At 42.8% G+C, this 25173-nt stretch overlaps 1 protein-coding gene across 1 annotated transcript in view; it reads right to left on the reverse strand.

Annotated features, from left to right (window-relative positions):
* The window catches only part of TMEM132C (transmembrane protein 132C), a 982344-nt gene that overhangs the window by 341667 nt on the left and 615504 nt on the right, over window positions 1–25173 (reverse strand). The gene's annotated exons all lie outside the window — the stretch shown is intronic.

Genomic DNA, 25173 nt, shown 5'->3' on the forward strand with positions numbered 1-25173 from the left:
AGCGCAGATAAAGATTAGCCAGGTCCATGCAGACATTTCAGGTCCAACCTCCACACTGCCTGTCCAGCACCACATGATAAAGGACGATCCAGGCCCAGATACAGGTGCGTAATCAAATAAAGCCTAGGGCAGGGCAGGGCTGCCGTTTAATGTGAACAGCAGCCTAGATCAATCACTAAGAAAACAGAAAGAATGGCGTACATGACCCAGCGCGCACGGCTACAGTGGTGGTCAGCCACAAAACCAATATCAAGAAAAAAGAGGGGGAGAAGCCAGCGCTGCTTGTGGTCAGAACGTAATACAAAAAGTGTGAAAACACACATAGGTTTCAATCTGTATTCAAAAATGAGACATTTAGCAAAAAATTGATCAATTGTTTGAGCTACCCCGCCACGTCAAGGCAGTCTCGTATAGGGAGTCCTACTCTACGTTTTTTATATTCGCTGTGCCATTACGGCCTCCTAAATGTATAAAAGCAGCGCTGGCTTCTCCCCCTCTTTTTTCTTGATATTGGTTTTGTGGCTGACCACCACTGTAGCCGTGCGCGCTGGGTCATGTACGCCATTCTTTCTGTTTTCTTAGTGATTGATCTAGGCTGCTGTTCACATTAACGGCAGCCCTGCCCTGCCCTAGGCTTTATTTGATTACGCACCTGTATCTGGGCCTGGATCGTCCTTTATCTGTGGTGCTGGTCAGGCAGTGTGGAGGTTGGACCTGAAATGTCTGCATGGACCTGGCTAACCTTTACCTGCGCTTGTCCTCTCTGGTGCCATAGGAGCGATTCTGAAATGCTTGAGGTACAGTGTGCATGTAATGAGGTCTTGCTTTTATACATTTAGGAGGCCGTAATGGCACAGCGAACATAAAAAACGTAGAGTAGGACTCCCCATACGAGACTGCCTTGACGTGGCGGGGTAGCTCAAACAATTGATCAATTTTTTGCCAAATGTCTCATTTTTGAATGCAGATAGAAACCAATGTGTGTTTTCACACTTTATGTATTACGTTCTGACCACAAGCAGCGCTGGCTTCTCCCCCTCTTTTTTCTTGATATTGGTTTTGTGGCTGACCACCACTGTAGCCGTGCGCGCTGGGTCATGTACGCCATTCTTTCTGTTTTCTTAGTGATTGATCTAGGCTGCTGTTCACATTAACGGCAGCCCTGCCCTGCCCTAGGCTTTATTTGATTACGCACCTGTATCTGGGCCTGGATCGTCCTTTATCTGTGGTGCTGGTCAGGCAGTGTGGAGGTTGGACCTGAAATGTCTGCATGGACCTGGCTAACCTTTACCTGCGCTTGTCCTCTCTGGTGCCATAGGAGCGATTCTGAAATGCTTGAGGTACAGTGTGCATGTAATGAGGTCTTGCTTTTATACATTTAGGAGGCCGTAATGGCACAGCGAACATAAAAAACGTAGAGTAGGACTCCCCATACGAGACTGCCTTGACGTGGCGGGGTAGCTCAAACAATTGATCAATTTTTTGCCAAATGTCTCATTTTTGAATGCAGATAGAAACCAATGTGTGTTTTCACACTTTATGTATTACGTTCTGACCACAAGCAGCGCTGGCTTCTCCCCCTCTTTTTTCTTGATATTGGTTTTGTGGCTGACCACCACTGTAGCCGTGCGCGCTGGGTCATGTACGCCATTCTTTCTGTTTTCTTAGTGATTGATCTAGGCTGCTGTTCACATTAACGGCAGCCCTGCCCTGCCCTAGGCTTTATTTGATTACGCACCTGTATCTGGGCCTGGATCGTCCTTTATCTGTGGTGCTGGTCAGGCAGTGTGGAGGTTGGACCTGAAATGTCTGCATGGACCTGGCTAACCTTTACCTGCGCTTGTCCTCTCTGGTGCCATAGGAGCGATTCTGAAATGCTTGAGGTACAGTGTGCATGTAATGAGGTCTTGCTTTTATACATTTAGGAGGCCGTAATGGCACAGCGAACATAAAAAACGTAGAGTAGGACTCCCCATACGAGACTGCCTTGACGTGGCGGGGTAGCTCAAACAATTGATCAATTTTTTGCTAAATGTCTCATTTTTGAATGCAGATAGAAACCAATGTGTGTTTTCACACTTTATGTATTACGTTCTGACCACAAGCAGCGCTGGCTTCTCCCCCTCTTTTTTCTTGATATTGGTTTTGTGGCTGACCACCACTGTAGCCGTGCGCGCTGGGTCATGTACGCCATTCTTTCTGTTTTCTTAGTGATTGATCTAGGCTGCTGTTCACATTAACGGCAGCCCTGCCCTGCCCTAGGCTTTATTTGATTACGCACCTGTATCTGGGCCTGGATCGTCCTTTATCTGTGGTGCTGGTCAGGCAGTGTGGAGGTTGGACCTGAAATGTCTGCATGGACCTGGCTAACCTTTACCTGCGCTTGTCCTCTCTGGTGCCATAGGAGCGATTCTGAAATGCTTGAGGTACAGTGTGCATGTAATGAGGTCTTGCTTTTATACATTTAGGAGGCCGTAATGGCACAGCGAACATAAAAAACGTAGAGTAGGACTCCCCATACGAGACTGCCTTGATGTGGCGGGGTAGCTCAAACAATTGATCAATTTTTTGCTAAATGTCTCATTTTTGAATGCAGATAGAAACCAATGTGTGTTTTCACACTTTATGTATTACGTTCTGACCACAAGCAGCGCTGGCTTCTCCCCCTCTTTTTTCTTGACTGCTGAGCTGTGTATCTAATCCTATCCTGTGTGATACTGACTGCTGAGCCATGTATCTAATCCTATCCTGTGTGATACTGACTGCTGAGCCATGTACCTAATCCTATTCTGTGTGATACAATCTGCTGAGCCATGTGTCTAATCCTATCCTGTGTGATACTGACTGCTGAGCCGTGTATCTAATACTATCCTGTGTGATACTGGGCTCCCCCTACAGTCTGTGTCAGAGGGTGGTCTGTGTTGGCACGGTAATACATTGTGTTATTTCCAGCTTTACAGAAGGACGATAACACCATAGAAATGATAAGAATAATAGGCAAAATTATTTGGTGAATTGGAACGAACGGGGTTAAAATTTCACCTCACAACATAGCCTATGATGCTCTCGGGGTCCAGACGTGTGACTGTGCAAAATTTTGTGGCTTTAACTACGACGGTGCAGATGCCAATCCCGGACATACACACATACATACATACATACATACATACAGTACACTTTTTCCCCATTATGTACATAGGGGAAAAATTGTTTAGTGAATTGGAACGCGGGGTTAAAATTTCACCTCACAACATAGCCTATGACGCTCTCGGGGTCCAGACGTGACTGTGAAAAATTTTGTGGCTGTAGCTGCGACGGTGCAGATGCCAAAACCGAACATATACACATACATACACACATTGAGCTTTATATATTAGATACATAACTGGATGGTAGCTGTTGACTGATATGGCACTGTGTTCCTTCACCCTAAAAGTAATTGAATTACTTTTCAATTCTTGTTACGACTTGTTGCAACTTTTAATTCCCTAGATAGTCAAATTCAATCTTTTTCTCAGCTCTCCGTCAAGGTCTTAGTGGAACCCAGCGAGTAGTGTTGAGCATTCCGATACCGCAAGTATCGGGTATCGGCCGATACTTGCTGTATCGGAATTCCGATACCGACTTCCGATATTTTTTCAATATCGGAATTCGGCATCGGAATCGGAAGTTCAGTTGATTGACGGCCTGACGTCATCATGATGCGCGGTGTGTGCGCATCATGATGCGCCGTCATTTCGGGCCTTCCGGGGGTCTCTGCCGGCCTGCCGGGGGGCTGTGCCGGCCTGCCGGGGGGCTGTGTGGACTGCCCGGGGTCTCTGCCGGCCTGCCGGGGGGCTGTGCCGGCCTGCCGGGGGGCTGTGCACCCTGCCGGGGGTCTGTACCGGCCTGCCGGGGGTCTGTGCCGGCCTGCCGGGGGGCTGTGCTGATGTCCGGGGGTCTGTGCAAGCATCGTCCGATGGGACTACAAGTCCCATCGGGCGATGCCTGCTACCATGACAGTGATTGACACATTAGCCAATGATGGGACAGTAGTAGTCCCATCATCCGGCTAATGTGTTAAATGTTAAAAAAAAAAAAAAAAAAAAAAAAAAAATACTACATACATACTACATGCTACATACATACTACATATATACTACATACATACTACATACATACTACATACATACTACATGCATGCTACATACATACTACATATATACTACATACATACTACATACATACTGCATGCTACATACATACTACATACATACTACATGCATGCTACATATATACTACATGCTACATACATACCACATACATACTACATGCATGCTACATACATACTACATATATACTACATGCATGCTACATACATACTACATGCTACATGCATGCTACATATATACTACATGCATGCTACATACATACTGCATGCTACATGCATGCTACATACATACTACATACATGCTACATATATACTACATACATACTACATATATACTACATGCATGCTACATATATACTACATACATACTACATATATACTACATGCATGCTACATATATACTACATACATACTACATATATACTACATACATGCTACATATATACCACATACATACTACATACATACTACATACATACCACATATATACTACATATATACTACATGCATGCTACATATATACTACATACATACTACATATATACTACATATATACTACATGCATGCTACATATATACTACATACATACCACATATATACTACATATATACTACATGCATGCTACATATATACTACATACATGCTACATATATACTACATACATACTACATATATACTACATGCATGCTACATATATACTACATACATACTACATATATACTACATGCATGCTACATATATACTACATACATACTACATATATACTACATACATGCTACATATATACCACATACATACTACATACATACTACATGCTACATACATACCACATATATACTACATACATACAATACATTCATACAATACATACATAGACATACAGTACATATAACATAGAGTAACATACTTACCAATACTTGTCACATTGTTCCCCGAAGCCATTGTCTTTCCGGAATAAATATTAACATAACAAACCACAAAAATACTCACCCACGATCCGAAGCAGTCCACGAGTGTGTCCCACGACGATCTTGGGTAGAGAACTGCAGCATCAGATGATGCTGCCGTTCTCTACGGGCTGCAGGAATCCAATGACGGAAGGTAGGTATCCTTCCGCACTGTATTCCTCCGCCACTTAAAAAAAAAAAAGTCCCTAGTCTCACTTTATGCCATTGCTGTGTGGGAAATTCCCACACAGCAATGGCATAAAGTGAGACTAGGGACTTTTTTTTTTAAGTGGCGGAGGAATACAGTGCGGAAGGATACCTACCTTCCGTCATTGGATTCCTGCAGCCCGTAGAGAACGGCAGCATCATCTGATGCTGCAGTTCTCTACCCAAGATCGTCGTGGGACACACTCGTGGACTGCTTCGGATCGTGGGTGAGTATTTTTGTGGTTTGTTATGTTAATATTTATTCCGTAGACGACAATGGCTTCGGGGAACAATGTGACAAGTATTGGTAAGTATGTTACTCTATGTTATATGTACTGTATGTCTATGTATGTATTGTATGAATGTATTGTATGTATGTAGTATATATGTGGTATGTATGTAGCATGTAGTATGTATGTAGCATGTAGTATGTATGTAGCATGCATGTAGTATATATGTAGTATGTATGTAGCATGCATGTAGTATATATGTAGCATGCATGTAGTATGTATGTGGTATGTATGTAGTATATATGTAGTATGTATGTAGTATATATGTAGCATGTATGTAGTATGTATGTAGCATGCATGTAGCATGTAGTATGTATGTAGCATGCATGTAGTATATATGTAGTATGTATGTAGCATGCATGTAGTATATATGTAGTATGTATGTAGTATATATGTAGCATGTATGTAGTATATATGTAGCATGCATGTAGCATGTAGTATGTATGTAGCATGCATGTAGTATATATGTAGTATGTATGTAGCATGCATGTAGTATATATGTAGCATGCATGTAGTATATATGTAGTATGTATGTAGTATATATGTAGCATGTATGTAGTATGTATGTAGCATGCATGTAGCATGTAGTATGTATGTAGCATGCATGTAGTATATATGTAGTATGTATGTAGCATGTATGTAGTATGTAGTATGTATCATGTAGTATGTATGTAGCATGCATGTAGTATATATGTAGTATGTATGTTGCATGTAGTATGAATGTAGCATGTATGTAGTATGTAGTATGAATGTAGCATGTATGTAGTATGTAGTATGAATGTAGCATGTAATTTTTTTTTTTTTTTACATTTAACACATTAGCCGGATGATGGGACTACTACTGTCCCATCATTGGCTAATGTGTCAATCACTGTCATGGTAGCAGGCATCGCCAGATGGGACTTGTAGTCCCATCGGACGATGCCTGCACAGACCCCCGGAGCCTGCACAGACCACCGGCAGGCCGGCACAGCCCCCCGGCAGGCCGGCACAGCCCCCCGGCAGGCCGGCACAGCCCCCCGGAGCCTGCACAGACCACCGGCAGGCCGGCACAGACCACCGGAGCCTGCACAGACCCCCTGGCAGGCCGGCACAGCCCCCCGAAAGGCCCGTACAGACCCCAGAGAGGCTGTACAAGGGCAGGAAAGGGTTTTTCTTATTCCGATACCGGAAGTCCCATAGACTTGAATGGGACTTCCGGTATCGGAATCGGCGATACCGATACTTTTTTTAAAGATCGGCCGATACCATCCGATACGATACTTTGAAGTATCGGATGGTATCGCTCAACTCTACCAGCGAGGCAAATCCAAGCACCTCACTAAACTATCCAATTGGTAGTACTGGCGGATGCTGTGTACAAAGGACAGGGACTAAATCTACATGAGTTTTCGACCTGCACTTACTGGAAATTTCTTGCTCATGGGGATGAATTACAATCCCCGATTCCCATCATGAACGAGGTTTAGGGTGTTACCCTCGCCTGTCAGCGAAGGGTAAACACATGTTTGTCCATACAGTGTAGCGTGCATGTACCCGGGATATCTAAAGGCATCAAAGAACTGTTATCGCTCAATCTCGCATGGCTAAATGCCATTTGTCCCTCTGAGAAGCTGGACACGGCGGGGGGGGGGGGGTCGTGTATCTAGTTAGTTTGAAGGAGTCTAGTTCATTATCAGAAATAACCAGACAAATGATTCCACCAACCCGGGATTTCTAAAGGTTTCACAGAACTGTTATCGCTCAATCTCGCATGGCTAAATGCCATTTGTCCCTCTAAGAAGCTGGACGCAGGGGGATCGTGTATCTAGTTAGCATGAAAGAGTCTCATTCATTATCGGAAATAACCAGACAAGTCACTCCACCAACTAAGAACGACCATACACCACCACTAGTGATGAGCGAGTATACTTGTTGCTCAGGTCTCCCCAAGCATGCTCAGGTGGTCTCTGAGTATTTTGGCTTGCTTGTAGATTTAGTTTTAGTCACCTCAGCTGCATGATTTGCGACTGCTAGACAGCTTGAATACATGTGTGGAATGCCTGTTTGTTAGGGAATTCCCACATATATTCAGCCTGTCTACAAGTCGCAAATCATGCAGCTGAGATGCCGAAAACTAAATCTCCGAACACACCAAAATACTTGGAGATCACACGAGCATGCTTGGGGAGATCCAAGCAATGATGCTACTCACCCATCACTAACCACCAACACAATAATGAATGATCATTGAATCACAAATTGTTTGAATTGGTTGGGGCCAATGAATATTGTAAAATTTGACATGAATTACATTCCCATCCAATTAATTCAATCATCTATGTCCAGTGAAATCGAAGACTTCTAGTTGACTCTATCAAAAATGATAGAATATTCCTATACCCAATTTTGTTTAGTAAGGCTACTTTCACACTTGCATTTTTTTGCGGTGCACTTTTTGCGCACACAAATGCATGAAAAAAACGCATCATGCGTTTTTGTGCATTTTTTGTGGGTTTTGGTGCGTTTTTTGCGCATACGTATGCGCACCCATAGACTATAATGGGTGTTTTGCTGGAAAAAAACGCATTGCGTGCGCATGCGTTTTTTGGGGGCAAGTCGGACGCACAAAAAATGCAACAGGATGCATTTTGTGTGCCCGAACGCACACTACAAAAAAACGCATGCACATACAAACGCGTACAAACGCATGTGTACGCGCACCCATGTAAAAGATAGGGGAAAAAAACGCAAAAAAACGCAAGTGTGAAACCAGCCTAAGAGTGGCAATATGATGAAGTTTGAAATATTTGAAATATTAAGGTTTTTTTTATAATGAATAGAGACTGGCGGACCCCTGGATGTTCGAAACCGGCGTGTTCAGCTGAACAGTTAAAAAACTTCGGGTTCGGATACTAGAACAGGACCTGGACCCAAACCCAGACTCCATGCTGCATGACAGCATGACAAACACTGCTTCTGATCGGCGGTAAAATCATTACAGCCAGTCAGACAGCTGCGGTTCCTATGCTGTCAAATGAACACCGGGTGTTTGTCGCGCTGTCATGTGCCGGGGCGGCTGATGGGAGTATCAGCTGGTGCCTGTGCTCTAAATAAATAATAAAAAAATGGCATGGGTTCACCTCTATTTTTGATAACCAGCCAGGCAAAACTAAGAGCTAGGAGTTGCAACCGTTAGCTGTCAGCGTTAGCAAGATTGGTTATCAAGAATATAGGGGTCCCCTTCGCTGTTTTTTAAATTCTTTAGATTAAATAATTAAAAAAATGACATCGGGTCCACCTATTTCTGACAATCAGCCTTGCGAAATCAGACAGCTGGGGGCTTGTATTCTCAGGCAGGTAAAGGGATATGGACCTCGGGCCACCCCGCCTAAAAATTTCTGATTGCAGCTGCACAGAAAAGATGGATCTATTAGATGCGCCAATTCTGGCACTTTGCCCAGCTCTTCTCACTTGCCCTGTAGTGGTGACAAGTTTGGTTCATACTTGTGAGGTTGATGTCAACTTTGTATTATCCACTAAGACCAAGCCCACGGCTAAGTAATGGAGAGGCTTCTATAAGAACACCTATCCATTACAAATCCTATAGATATATTGGAAATAAACACAGTCAGAATAAAATCCTTTAATTGAAAGAATGACACAGACTACTTTAATGATTCTAAATTAAACCATACTCTCGTCATCGCCCATTCCATTGAAGCCATCGTCTCCTGTGATAAAATAAAAAAACAACCATATCCCTCACCTGTCCATCGTTGTTTCCCACACAATAATATATGTCTGGAGATAAACAGTTTTCCACCTGGCCAGTGTCAAGATGCGACTGTCAAGGTTGAGAACCACCAATGAATGAGCTGCTGTGAGTGCAGCATCAGTGACTTGCAGTGACATCATCGAGGTTACCTTCGGTCACTGAGGCTGCATTCCCAGCTGGGCCATTGAACTGTGGTAACACGGTGAGATCCCTGCTAGCACAGTGAGAAAGTCTCACAGTGCAGTGGGGAGGTCAAAGTGTTAATAGCAGTTCACTGTAAGAAATTTCTCCCGGTGAGCTGCGGTGAACTGACCACTGCATTGTGAAGCCTTTTTTCTGCACTGTAAGGGTTCTCTTGGCACCATCCAGATTGAAAACTGTTTATCCCCCAGACTTGGATTACGGCGTGTGACAGAACGACAGGTGAGGGATATTGTTGTTTTTTATTTTTGTTTTATTACAGAAGATATATAGTATATAGACTATATACTGTATCTGTCTTGTTAGATGTTACTTGTTGTATCTGTTGTTATATATTATGTTGCCTCTTTGCCACAAAGAATTCCTTGTATATATGTAATATGTACTTGGTGATAATAAATTTGATTGATTGAAGATGAGGGCTTCAATGTAAATGTCGTTAGGTGAGTATAACTGTGTTTGTTATTTTGAAATAAAAATGGAAAAGTGTGTTTTGTTTTATTTCAAATAAAGGGCTTTATTCTGGCTGTGTGTATATTTACAATATAACTATAGGATTAGCATTGGATAGGTGTCTTATAGACGCCTTTCCAATACTAAGTCGTGGACTTGATGTCTCCGGACAAAACAAATGTGACATTAATCCCACAAATATGAGCCCCACTTGCCAACATTATAGGGCAAGTGGGAGGAGCTTAGAAAAGTGCCAGAATTGAAACTTTTCTGGGCAGCAGCAGGCTGTTGTTTTTAGGCTGGGGGGCAATATCAATGGCCCCTTACCAACCTGAGAATACCAGCCCCCAGCTGTCTGCTTCAGCAAGGCTGGTTGTCAAAAATGGGGAGATCCCATGTCATTTTTTTAAATTATTTATTTAAATAATTTTAAAATACAGCCTGGGAACCCCTCTATTCATGATAACCAACCTTGCTAATGCTGACAGCTGAGGGTTGCAACCCCCAGCTGTCAGTTTTGCCTGGCTGGTAATCAAAAATGCAGGGGAACACATACAATTTTTAAAAAAAATATATTTATTTAGAGCGCAGGTGCCAGCTGATGAATACTCTCATCAGCTGCTGATTTCTCTCGCTGTTATTAGCAGCAGCAGGTGTAGGCTGATGGGAGCAGTACTCCCATCAGCTGATGCCAGGGACTGGAGGTAAACTTTATACTTCCAATCACACCTGGGGGCTCACGCTACCATTTGACGATCATAAGCAGTGTATGCTTCAATGTCATGCACATGACAGCATGACAAACACCCAGTGTTAAGGGGGCCAAACCCAAACAGTAACGCAGACTTCCTGGTGCAGTCCATGTTCAGTGTCCGTACCAGAATGGTAGGTGTTCAGTACGGATGCCGAACTTTACTGTTCGAGTTTGGCCATCTCTAATAATGAATGATACATCCACACTTGTTGCCACATAATCTAAAAATTTACAGTAAACATTATAATTTCTTTTTTATTATATTGGTATAGTGTCATTTTTTAAACATACGTATGTTCTCATTAATCTTTACAAAACAGCTGATTATTTGACATTCTCCTGCGTTGAGTTCATTCATGTTAATAATCATCAATATGACAAATAGGTTTTCTGGGCCTCATTATGTGTAATAATATGTATTCTTCCCACAACAACATCGACATCAGCCATAAATGTGAATGATTGGATATGCTTATCAAAACATACCTTCATAAAAATCCATAGTGACTTCAACAATGTTAATTAGGAAAAGTACAGATGTAATTCAATTGAAATCTCTTATTTTCTCATTTTAGGCTTCATAATTGCATCCTAAACATTTGCCAGTCCTATAAGATTTTAGTTTAAACTGTGAGACTTTTCCCAGATTTCCCTCTTGCTATAAATAAAATTATCAGCAGTCCAGCCGCCTCCTTGCTTGCCGTATTTGGCTTTTTAAGCGTAGATGTCGGATGTTTTGAAGTCCATAAAACTTAAGTTCTAGATGCTATATACCAACCTTTAAAAGAAAATAAATTGTACTGTTCTGAAGCCATGAAACAGGTTGGATTGAAGCAGAAGTTAATACAAATCACTCCAAATTCTATAATCTTCGCGCGGACTTCAGACGATTGATGTTACCCTTGGCATCTGAGCTGCTAGCAATGAGCTTTTTGGCTTTCAAAATGCTGCCATTTCCTTGATTCACAGTCTCTGGAAAAGCAGATATTTTCTCAGCCTGCCATAAACAGCTTGATGCATGTATTCTGTCTTTGATTGAGCGCTTACATTTCTACAGGTGTTAAATATGGAAAAGGATCACCGTGTCACGTTAGCTGCGTTGTGCAAACACATGGAAGAATAATCATCTGCATCTAGAGATGAAACGTTTCAAAAGAACTTTATACAAAGAAATCTAAATGTACAGAGGAACATCTTCCATAGCATACAAAGAGGAGGTAATTTCTGTCATTGAACTGCAAACCTCAGCATTCAACGTTATCACTACTAAAAATTTATAGACTTTCCAAATTTTTACCAAAATTTTTAAAAAAATCATCAAAGATCTCACAATTTGCAAGTTGGAATACAATTAAAGAGAAACTTCAAAGAGAGGAAAGGTGACACTCTCTGTCCTGTAAAAACATCTTTTATTGCAGAATTATTGAAAAAAATGGATGCAGGAGAATGCAAATGCAAGAGACGGTCAACAGCAGTTTCGCACACAGTGATGCTTTACATACATCTGAACCGATATAAAAAAGGTATTTATGCATGAAACGTGCGTTGTCAGGGGGAAGCAAAAGTACAAAGAGAATCCTTATGTGACACACAATTGAATGATATCATTATATGATATCTCAAAAAGGGGTGACAGATTCCCTTTAAGTGGTGAAAAGAGAAAAGAAAAAAAAGTCGCCATTTTCTGAGACCTGTAGCGTCTCCATTTTTCGTGATCTGGGGCTGGGTGGGGGCTTACTTTTTGAGCGTCGAGCTGACATTTTTAGTGATACCATTTTGGTGCAGATACAATATTTTTATTGCCTGTTATTGCATTTTAATGCAATGTTGCGGCAACAAAAAAAAATCGTAATTCTGGTGTTTTGACTGTTTATTCTGTGCCACCAATTGGACTAATTCTTTTTATATTGATATATCAGGCGATTCTGAATGCAGTGATACCAAATATGTGTATTTTTTTCTTTTTGTTATTTTGAATGGGGCAAATGGGGGGTGATTTGAACTTTTATATTGTTTTTTTTTAAATATTTTTTAAAACTTTTTTTTTACTTTTTACTTGTTTCAATAGTCTCCATAGGATACCAGAAGCTGCAATCATCTGATCGCTTGTTCTTTACCGAGCAGGGCATCAGCACTGCTGTATGTAGCTGAAGTGCTCACTTGCAATGAGAGCCGGCCACTGGGCAGTGCTCATAGCTATCTGGCAATGACAACCACAGGGCTCTGTTGCGGACTCCGGGTGGTAATGTCAACCCATCGGTGATGCGCAGTCATGTGACATGAGTGCTGATGGGCAGCATTAGTGACATAGCTTCCAGCATGAGCTTGTTAAATGTCAGAGATTGAGAGCGGAACTTAAAATGTTGACAGCTACGGGTGGATTAGGATTCCACCCGCGGCAGTTAGGGGCACAAGTCAGCTGTTCAGTTCAGCTGAAATGTGCCTGAAAAGCTCACCATCGTAGACCGCAGCAAACAGGAGGAGGCCACCTTAGACATAACTATATATCTAAGGTGGAAAAGGGGTTAAAAAACATGAAAAATTTGTCAGTGCACTGTGTTGTTAAATAGGCTATAGGTTACTACAGTCACCATCCATTTTTTTGGTGAGGTCACTTTGGCATTACCAAATCTGTGTTTGTGTTGAAGAGCTTCAAAGGGGTTGGATACAGTCCTAGGAGACCTCAGAGTGCTACATACATAAATGTTTTCAGGGCATTTGTAGACTTTGTAGTATTGCAATTTGTGGCAAATTGATTTGATGCAAATCATTTCTTTTTTTAAATTCGACTGCTAGATCTGGATCCAGTCAAATTAGCACGTCTATGATGTACATCATTAGATTAGATTAGATTAGATTAGATAAACTTTATTGATCCCGGAGGAAATTACAGTATTACAGCAGCAGAACAAAGATCAAGAACATTACAAGAACAATACACACTTTACAAAATAAGTCTATATGGACAGCAGATGCGGATAGACTGGTACTTGTAACTCACCAATTCCCCCCCATACACTTTGAACTTCATTTAGTCTTGGGATGCTTTACACTTATACATTTGTTAAACATCCCCACAGCTGTCGGAACAAACGATTTTCTATATCTTTCCTTTTTACACATTAGTTGGAGTAGACGCTTGCTGAATGTGCTCTTTTGCTTCGCAAACAGTTCATAGAGCGGGTGTGTATTGTTGCTCATTATAGCCTTGCATTTCTTAGTAATTCTATCCTCTAATACCTCCTCGAAAGTCCTGAGTTGTAGACCCACCGCCGCACTAGCCTTCTTGATAAGTTTATTCAGCTTATTCGCGTCAGCTGTGCGCACACTACTACCCCAGCATATAATTGCATCAAAGATTGCACTCGCCACAATGGATTGGTAGAACATTTCAAGCATTTTGCTACACACATTAAACGACCTTAACTTCCTTAGGAAGTAAAGTCTACTCATCCCTTTCTTGCAAACCTTCTCCATATGGCACCTCCAATCAAGCTTGCTGTCCAGGTGAACCCCCAAATATTTGAAATTCTCCACCATCTCCACATCCTGACCATCAATAGTGATAGGTAAGCAATCCTTCATGCACCTTCCATAACTCAACACCAGCTCCCTGGTTTTCTTTACGTTGAGTTCTAAATGGTTAGCCTGGCACCAGTCAACAAAGTCCAAAACCACCCTTCTGTATTCCTCCTCCCCCCGGTCTCTCTCAATACCTCCAACTATCACTGAGTCATCAGAGTACTTCTGAAGGTGACAAAGGTCTGATTTATACTGAAAATCAGCTGTGTATAACGTAAAAAGGAATGGCGACAGCACCGTTCCCTGAGGGGCTCCAACACTACTCCGCACACTATCCGATACGGCCGCCCCCAACCTCACAAACTGTGGCCTGTCCGACAGATAATCAATGATCCAATTCACTAGTCCCTCATCAACCGCCATTTCAACCAGCTTTTTACGTAATAATAGTGGCTGTAAGGTGTTGAATGCACTGGAGAAATCGAAGAACATGGCACGCACAGTGGTTCTATCATTGTCCAAAAAGGAATGTACTGTTTGTAGTAGATACGCTACAGCATCGTCCACCCCCAGACTCTGCCTATACGCAAACTGAAGGGGGTCCGTAAAAGCAGACACCCTCGGACACAAGTAGGCAAGTACAATTCTCTCCAAGGACTTCATCACATGCGATGTTAAGGCCACCGGTCTATAGTCATTATGGGAGCTCGGGAAGGTAGTCTTGGGAACCGGCACCAGGCAAGAAGTCTTCCATAGAACTGGTACTCTCTGTGATTGTAAGCTCCAGTTAAACAGGTGCTGGAAGACAGTGCACAACTGATTCGCACACACTCTGAGGACACGTGGACAGATACCATCAGGCCCTGCTGCTTTACCCATGACCAGCTTACTAAACTGTTCCCTCACATCATTTTCGGAGATCAAGAAAGACTCCGACTTCCTCCCCCCAGTTGATATTGCTCGTCTCTCCCCGGCCCTCTCCTCTGTTGACATGGCACATTTATTGTTGAATCTGTTGAAAAAAACATTCATTTCATTAGCCATGATCAGCCCCCCACCCCCCTGATCTGACCTTGCCTTAAACCCAGTCAAAAGCTTCATTCCAGCCCACACTTCTCTGGAGTTGTTATGTGACAATTTATTTTCCAATTTAATTCTGAATGCTTCACGGGCAATCCTAATTTTCCCCTTTAAGTCTCTCTGAACAATTTTCATTTCCTCCTTGTCCTTCCTTTCAAAAGCTTTTTTTTTCCTGTTTAGTAGATGTTTCAATTCTTTTGTAATCCAAGGCTTATTGTTTGCAAAACACCGAACCTCATGAATAGGTACAATATTGTCAGTACAAAAGTTGATGTAATCAGTAACTCTCCTGGTAACCTCATTAACATCATCATTAGGTTCCCTGGCACATAACACCTCCCAGTCTGTGCATTCAAAGCAGTCTTGTAAAGTCTTTTCAGCTGCCGGAGACCATTTCCTTATCCGTTTAATTGTCGCTGGTTGTTTGCAGACAACTGGTTGATAAGCTGGAGACAATAGTATGAGATTGTGGTCAGATTTCCCCAGGGGGGGCAATGCAGATGATGAGTAAGCATCCTTAACACTGGCATAGAGGAGATCCAATATATAATTGTCCCTTGTAGAACATTTGACATATTGATAGAATTTTGGTAATGAGATCTTGGCTCTATTAAAATCCCCAGAAATGACAGTTAGAGAGTTAGGGTGTTTCGTCTGAAGCCGGGCAATCACCCCAGACAGTACATCCCCAGCTGCCTCTGGATTTGCAGATGGTGGTATATACGACACCACTGCAATAACAAGAGAGAATTCTCTAGGCAGATAGTAAGGCCTGAGGCCCACTGCTAATAGTTCAATGTTTGGGCAACAATGTCTCTCCTTTACTGTTACATGCCCCTGATTACACCATCTGTTGTTAATGTACAGTATCACTCCTCCACCCTTCTTCTTACCGCACTTCACTCTGTCCCTGTCAGCCCGAACCATTTGAAACCCCGGTACCGATATACTTGAATCCGGGACGTCCTCATGCAACCAGGTTTCTGTAAAGCACATGAGACTGCATTCCCTGAACTCCTTCTGGGTCTTACTCAGAGCCAGCAGTTCATCCGACTTGTTACCAAGCGATCGTACATTACCCATGATGATGGATGGGACTGCAGGTTTAAACCTTCTCCTCCAGGACTTGGTCTTCTTGCCTGCTCTGCAACCTCTGAAAGGTCTCCTCATTTCCCGTGGAACATGTGGTATTGCAACTGCTGGAGAAGACTTTGTCCTGCGCATTTCCAGAAGACGACTCCTTGAATACACTACTCGATTAGCGACAGACCTAGGGACAACCATCCGATCAGTGATTCCATCCATCCCGGGAGACCTCTCCGTGGCATACTGTATACGGTGCTCTCCGCTGAGCACATATGGCTGTATCACTGACACAGGCTGTGGGCAGCAGCATACATCCGTCGGTAGTATTAGCTGAGATGGACCATATTGCGTACCCCAAAGTGGCCATGCCAGCAGGGGACTTGTGGGTGGTAGTGGAGGATCCGGGTAAAAACCATATGCAGTGTGCCCGGCGGCAGTAGAAAGTGTGGGGGTGTGCTGCATTTTCCATCCCACAGCAGACCAGCGTGCAGGAACGTCGCAATCCACGAGATGAAAACGTTGCATAGATCCAAGGTTGAAATTAGAGGTCCAAAAAGACATCAGGAAAGGTATAAAAGACTGTAACAAACAAAATAAAATAAAATAATAGCTGCTGCAATGGGCTGCCACTAGCAAGGCGCCCTATTGTCTCCACAGTCTGGCAGAGAGCAGACAGGCACGTCTGCACACCTCTGAGTCCAGAGTAGATTATTCAAGGAGTCTCTGTCACCCTGTGACTGTAGGAATGCCTGGGAAGAGGGACTCTATACTCTCCTTAATCTAGAGAAGTGAACAACAAATTAAATCACCAAATACAACATTCCAGTATTATAATGAAAAAAGTACTTTTATTAATTATGATGCATATAACAGCAAGTGAGGTAAAGGTGGGGGAAAGATACCAGAAAGAGGACCTACCACAAGGGACAAAAAAGATGATTGAAATATGTATCACTAAAAACAGTACAATTGGTGTTACATAAAAGAAATGAAAAAAATTAATAATCTTTATTTTTATATAACGCTAACATATTACTCAGCGCTTTACAGTTTGCATACATTATCTTTGCTGTCCGCGATGGGGCTCACAATCTAAAGTCCCTATCAGTATGTCTTTGGAATGGGGGAGGAAACCGGAGAACCTGGAGGAAACCCACGCAAACATGGGGAGAACATACAAACTGCTTGCAGATGTTGCCTTGGTGGAATTTGAACACAGGACTCCAGCGCTGCAAGGCTGCAGTGCTAACCACTGAGCCACCGTGCTGCCCAAAAAATTAAAGAATAATAAAGTGCCTTTGTGCTAGAAAACCATTAGTGATATAAATATATCAACATACTACTATGAATGGTATATAAATAGAGCAATCAAAAGAAGTAATAAATAAGTGCAAATATCAGATGGAGGACTATAATGTGGAAATCTAGAGAAGCCCTAGTCCATCCATAACCTCAGAGTTACTCCTTTATGTGGAAATGCCTGTATCTTGTTTCTTTCTGTGCTGCTATGAAATCCTATGCAGCAAAATATTTGATTCGAACTGATTCAAAAGTGCCCTCAAAAATTTGGTCTGTGGTCCCTCTAGATGCCAAGGCATAATAAACAAAGGCGAGGGAAGGACTTTAAATACAATAAAAAGATTATGCTCACCTGTCTGCCTTCACAACCTCCTGCAGATACTTCATTTCTCACTTTGGATCTTCCAGTCTCTGGTCTTCGGATATTCTGGCCTCCTGACTTTGGGTCTCACTAGGCCTCATATGGATACTTGGGGCCAGGAACGGACACAGACAAAAATAGACCCCTGTGCAAAAACAATATATGGGCCTTTTCCGCATCCAGTAGCTCATCATGACGCACAGCTACACCTGCTTTGGAGCTGCTCACAAAAAAGAGGTACCTATAGCCCACAGCATGAAGTGTTCAGAAAAAACTGCCAACATTTTTTAACATATCCTACACAAAGATGACCAACTAAAAGTATTATTGAAAGACCCTCAAAGCCCTCTGATACACCAACAGGAAACTATTCTTACAATGTGAAAATTTGCAAAACCTGAACAAATGTAATAAGATTCTATAAGATTCATGGGACATTCACATGCAGTGTCGGACTGGGGTGACAAGGGCCCACCAGTAACATTGACTTTGGGGGCCCACTTTTCACCTACACACAAATATTATATGACCCTAATTCACAAATGTACCTATATCTCTATATAATAATAAACTCGGTAGTTTGGCTAATGAATGATGAGATGCTGCTTTTTTCTGTACAGTGTGAATAAAGTGAATTATGGTAAGTACTGCCCATTAGTGAAGAGCAAGTACACTCGTTGCTTGGGTTTACTCACTCATCATTAATAGGCAGTACTTACAAATTTCTGAGACCCATGGTGTCTCCTTTTTCCGTCATCTCGGGTTGGGTTCAGGCTTATTTTTTACGCGCCGAGCTGACATTTTTAATGATACCACTTTTGTGCAGATATGCTCTTTTGATCGCCCGTTATTGCATTTTAATGCAATGTCGCGGCGACCAAAAAAAAACATAATTCTAGCATGTTGATTTTTTTTATTGCTACGCCGTTTAGGTTCAGGTTAATTCTTTTTTTATTGATAGATAGGGCGAATCTGAATGTGGTGATACCATATATGTGTAGGTTTGATCTTTTTTTATTGTTTTATTTTGATTGGGGTGAAAGGGGGGGTTGATTTGATCTTTTATGTTTATTTTTTTTAAACACTTTTTTTACTTTTGGCATGCTTCAATAGTTTCCATAGGGGGCTATAAGCTGCCATAGCGCGATCGCCTCTGCTACATAGAGGTGATGCTCAGATCACCTCTATGCAGCAGAATTACAGGCTTGCTATGAGCTCCATCCACAGGGTGGAGCTCATAGCAATCTGCCATCAACAAACATAGAGGTCTGGCAATGCAGCAATGACTCCCGATCACGTGACGGGGGTTGTCACTGCGCGTATTTCCGTACCGGTGTCCGGAAATGCAATTAAATGCCCACTGTCAGAGTTTGACAGCGGCATTTGACTACTTAATAGGTGTGAACGGATCACGATTCCACTCACGCCTATTGCGGGCATATGTCAACTGTTAAAAACAGCTGACATGTCGCGGCTTTGAGGTGGGCTCACCGCCAAAGCCCACCTCAAAGCGGGGGATACTGCTAGCTAACGTACTATTCCTTCAGCTGGCAGTAAGGGGTTAAGAAACAACAGTTTATAGTCTACATTATGATGTCCAAGACACTACATACATGTGCATCGATGTCAGTAGCAAAAGCAATTGTTCAAAAGTGTTTTGCAGACGACTTTCATTTATAATCCGTGTCAAATGCTTCTCAAATAAGATTCCAGCAACAGTCAACCAGCATTGAAATACTGCACTTTCCCTGGTACTGTATTTTCTGGCGTATAAGACGGCTGGGCGTATAAGATGACTCCCCAACTTTTCCAGTTAAAATAGGAAATCTTCTTAAAAGTTGGGGGGTCTTCTTATATGCAGTGTGTCATCTTATATGCCGGGTGCGGAGCAATCTGCATATGGTGGAGGAGTCGTCCCGAGGGTGTAAGTGGAGTTATCATCCCCTTTTACCTCATTGGTGGCAGTGGTGCTATCTGCGGGTCTCTGTGCTGGGGATTGGCGGCTCCTCCATCTGCAGTTTGGTGGCTCTGTGCTGGGGTCGGCAGCGGTGGTGGCTCCTCTTTGCCCAGCGTGGGGGCGCTGTGATGGGGGGCTGCTGAGGTGGCTCTTTGGGCAGCGTCGGGGCTCCTCCAGCATTTCCCCAAAGCCCGGAGGCCCAGGCAACTCCATTTGCTGCGATGCGGTGGCCTCCAGGAAAATGGCTGCCGGAGCCCGTGCATGCTGATTCAGATCTCGTCTCCCAAGATCTTGGGACGAGATCGGAATCTGAGCATGCGTGGGGTCCGGTGGCCATTTTCCCGGAGGAGCCCCGACGCTGGACAGAGAGCCGCTGCAGCCGCCCCCCAAGCACAGTGCCCCCACTCTGGACAAAGAGGAGCTATGTCGACCCCCAGCACAGAGCCGCCACACTGCTGGAGGAGCCGCCGCACTGCTGCCACCAATGAGGTAAAAGGGGATGATGACACCACTTACACCCTCCCTTCTTCATCGGGACCACTCCCCCACCATATGCACTCGGCGTATAAGACGACACTTGGGGTCTAAGACGACCCCCGACTTTTAAGAAGATTTTCAGGGGTTAAAAAGTCATCTTATATCTTATATGACGGAAAATACGGTACCTTTTCTCCATTACCACAATGTTTTGGTGAAATATTTCACAGTGTTCATCGCTAACGGCACCAAGATTGGCTAGAAAAAAGTCCAAGTGAGAATGTAGAAAATGCATTTTTAGTGACATATTGCATTTCATCAAATGATATGCTGTGAGCATGTTGTCCATGAGTTGTTCAAAATTCAGTGTCCTGCTGTTGCCAAGGAAGTTGAAGGTCAAATCTTAAGGGTGTTTACACACGCTGCGGATTCTGCTGCGGATCCGCAGCGGATTTGGCCCTGCGGATCCGCAGCAGTTTCTGCTGCAGTGTACAGTACCATTATTCCCTTTGGGAAAAGGAAACTGCAGTGCAGATGCTGCATGTCAATTATTTCTGCGGATTCCGCAGTGGTTTACCATCTCCTCCATTGTGGAGATGGTAAAACCGCAGGGAAAAACCGCAGGATAATCCGCAGATAAACTGCAGGTCTTTTAACCTGCGGATTTATCTGCGGATTTTGAAAATGCACGCGGATCAATCCGCAGCAGATTTCGCAGCGTGTGCACACAGCCTTAAAGGCTCTCCATGTCACTTGTTCAGCACCTTGCTAAAGACCATCAAAGCTACTATCATTCATTATATCTCTGATCTGTAGGCCAACAAAAATACCTTCTTTAATCTTTGCATCACTTATTCTTGGAAATTTCTGTCGCAAGTAAGAAAAGGCTTCTGATTCTTTGTTCATTGCTTTGACAAAATTTTTCATAAGCCCAAGTTTAATATGCAAGGGAGGGAGAAATATCTTTGCTTGATCAAGGAGAGGATTATGTTTAACATTCTTCTGTCAAGCAACCAGATTTTCACAGAGTGGCCAGTCCTTTCTGAAATAGTGCATTTCTCGTGCATGACTGTCCCACTCACAAATAAAACAACAATACTTGGTATATCCAAGCTGCAATCCAAGAAAAAGTCCAACTTTTAGATCACCACATATGTTCCAGTTATAATTTCTAGAATTAATGTGGGTCAACAATAACTCCATATTCTCATACGTTTCTTTCATGTGTATGGCATGTCCAATAGTTATAGAATGATAGATAATTCCAGTGCATAGTAAAGCAGCCTTCAGACTTAAAACTGACGAGTCAATGAACAGTCGCCATTCCTTTGGGTTCTGTTCGCATCCAAGAGCACCAAACGACCCCAAGACATTGTTGCAAAATGTTAAACTGGATACACATGATGAGCGGTCTGGATACACATGATGAGAGCATTATACTGCCGCTGTACAAATCTCTGGTTAGACCACACAGAGTACTGTGTACAGTTTTGGGCACCAGTGCTCAGGAAGGATATAATGGAACTAGAGCGGGTACAAAGGAGGGCAACAAAATTAATAAAGGGGATGGGGGAACTACAATACCCAGAGAGATTAGCAAAATTAGGATTATTTAGTCTAGAAAAAAGACGACTGAGGGGCGATCTAATAACCATGTATAAGTATATAAGGGGACAATACAAATATCTCTCCGAGGATCTGTTTATACCAAGGAAGGTGACAGTCACAAGGGGGCATTCTCTGCGTCTGGAGAAGAAAAGGTTTTTCCACCAACATAGAAGAGGATTCTTTACTGTTAGGGCAATGAGAATCTGGAATTCCCTGCCTGAGGAGGTGGTGATGGGGAACTCAGTCAAAGGGTTGAAGAGAGGCCTGGATGTCTTCCTGGAGCGTAACAATATTGTATCTTACAGTTATCGTTAGGTTCTTTAGAAGGACGTAGATCTGGGGATTTATTCTAACAGAATTTTATAGGCTGAACTGGATTGACTAATGTCTTTTTTCGGCCTTACTAACTATGTTACTATGTTACTATGTGACTTGGTTGAAAAATTGATTAAGGTCTTCTTGACGACTGCAAAAAACAGAAACTCTTATTCCTGGTAATAAGAGATTCCGTTCTTGTAGCCTTGATCCTAATAATTCTGCCTGCCTCTTTGATAATTTTAAATCTCTCACCAAGTCACTCAGATCAGCTTGACTGAACAGATATGTATTAGATGAAGAAGGCTCAAAGTCTGAGTCTGCAGCAGTATCATTTTCCACTGACATTGTAAGTTCATCTTCGTCATCCTCCATTGTCCATACTTTGGGTGGCTTTGGAACATGAAGACTTTTATCATGTGGCACTGGTCTTATGGCTGAAGGAAGATTAGGATATTCAATTGCTTTCTTGTTCTTTGCTGAATATCCTGTTACATTTGTAAGGCAGAAGTAGCAATCTGTTACATGATCTCTCTGCTCTCTCCATATCATTGGGACAATGAACAGCATTGAAGGTTGTGATCCATTCAGCCATGCTCTAAGTATGAAGTATTATCTTTTGATTCCAACCCTGCCCAGTAGATGTGGTATGCTGCGTACACGGTCAGCTGAATTATTCACTGTGCCTACACGGAATTTGCATATTAAGTGCTTGCATATGAGTAGATCAGAGATTTATGTTATTTCAGTGGAAAATTCCGAATATACTGTTTCAGAAAAAGTTCATATGAGTTTTTAGAATTATAACAGAATATTATAATGTTTTGTATCATTTCTCAAAAACCTTATGTGATAGGAAAAATCTGAAGTCATTTCTGAAATCAGCATGAAAAAATCTATTAGGAACACTCAAAATTGTCCAAGGGACTAAACCTTGGTAGCAAAGTGTAAGGTACCAAAACCTTTTTTTAGTTTAAAGACAAGGATAACCCTGAGGTGTATTGAGATTGGAGATATTAAGATCTGTAGCAAAGACTCGAGGACTGTTAAAAAAGACGCAGTAGCAGGACAGGCAAGAGGTGGACATTGGGGAGAGGAGTGTAATCTTTTATTATTTTAACCCCTTCCTAGATTCAAAAGAATCAATTTTGCTGAAGTTGAACCACAAAAAATGCATGCAATTTGTGACTAATTTGATTTTTTATGAATCAGTTTGCTCATCTCTATATGTAAGGCCGGTTTCACGCGTCCATATAATCCCGGTACCGGAAAAACCAGTACTGGAGATATCCGTGTCTGTGTGTCTTCTACGTGTGGCACACGGGTGGCAAACGTGTACCACCCATGTACCGAATCAATACCACACGGACAGCCACAGGGGAAGTAGCGCTATAGTAAGTGCTGTTCCCCTGCATGTGGTGCTGAAAACGGCTGTAATTCTCCTTGCTCCTTTGGCAACAGCGCGAGCAGGGAAGAATAAATGAAAAAAAAAGAAACTGATGTGGGTCCAACTCATATTTTGAACCAACCCGGCAAAACTAACAGGTGCAAGCTGCTATTCTCAGGCTGGTAAGGGGCCATGAATATGGGCCCCCCCAGCCTAAAAACAGCAGCCCACAGCTGCCCAGAAAAGGTGCATCTATTAGATGCGCCTATTCTGGAGCTTTGTTGGGTTCTTGAATCCCTTGATCTGTAAAAAAAACATTCCCCAGTTGTTTACAGCCCGAGCAGTCGCATTAGCACCACTCCGGTTGTAAACTGAGTATCTCCAGATATGGATTGCACCGTGGGAATGACTCTACACCAGACAGGTATGGTATATTGTTTGATTATTTTTTTTCTTATTTTTTACAGGAGATCAAGGGATTCGAGATGGGATTAGCAGTGTAATAAAGATGGAAAAAATGTGTGGTGTATTATTTCATTAAAAGACTTTATTCTTACTGAGATAGTGTTTACTTAACCCTTTTATTAATATAGAATTAGTAATGGAAAGGTGTCTTATTGACACCTCTCCATTACTAAGCTGAGCTTAATCCTATTCTGGAGCTTTGTTGGGTTCTTCCCACTTGCCCTATAGTGGTGGCAAGTGGGGTAATAAGGGGTAGATGACATCAACCCCTTATTACCCCACTTGCCACCACTACAGGGCAAGTTGGAAGAACCCAACAAAGCTCCAGAATAGGCGCATCTAATAGATGCAGCTTTTCTGGGCAGCTGTGGACTGCTGTTTTTAGGCTGGGGGGGCATATTCCAGGCCCCTTACCAGCCTGAGAATAGCAGACCGCACCTGTTAGTTTTGCCAGGGTGGTTTAAAATATAAGGGGGACCCCACATCTTTTTTTCTCATTAATTTTTCCCTGCCCTGTTGCAGGGAGAATGACAGCTGCGTTCAGTACCACATGCAGGGGAACAGCGCTTACAGTAGCACTACTTCCCCGGCAGCCATCCGTGCTCACGGAGGACAGTGCACACTGTTCTCCGTGTGCACGTGTGCTGTACGTGTTGCAGCCTGTGTGTCCTGGTCAAAACGGACATGCCTATGTGTTTTGCACATGGACACACGGTCCATGAAAACACCTGACATCTGCATAGACCCATTCATTTGAATGGGTCTACATGTGTCAGTGTCTCCGGTACATGAGAAAACTGTCACTACACATACCATATCTGCGAAATCGGCCTAATGTGCATCGGGATGTTGACTGA

The sequence above is a fragment of the Dendrobates tinctorius genome, unplaced genomic scaffold (genome assembly GCF_039654945.1).
Source record: "Dendrobates tinctorius isolate UK_male_01 unplaced genomic scaffold, ASM3965494v1 ptg000243l, whole genome shotgun sequence".
NCBI classification, from domain to species: Eukaryota; Metazoa; Chordata; class Amphibia; order Anura; family Dendrobatidae; genus Dendrobates; species Dendrobates tinctorius.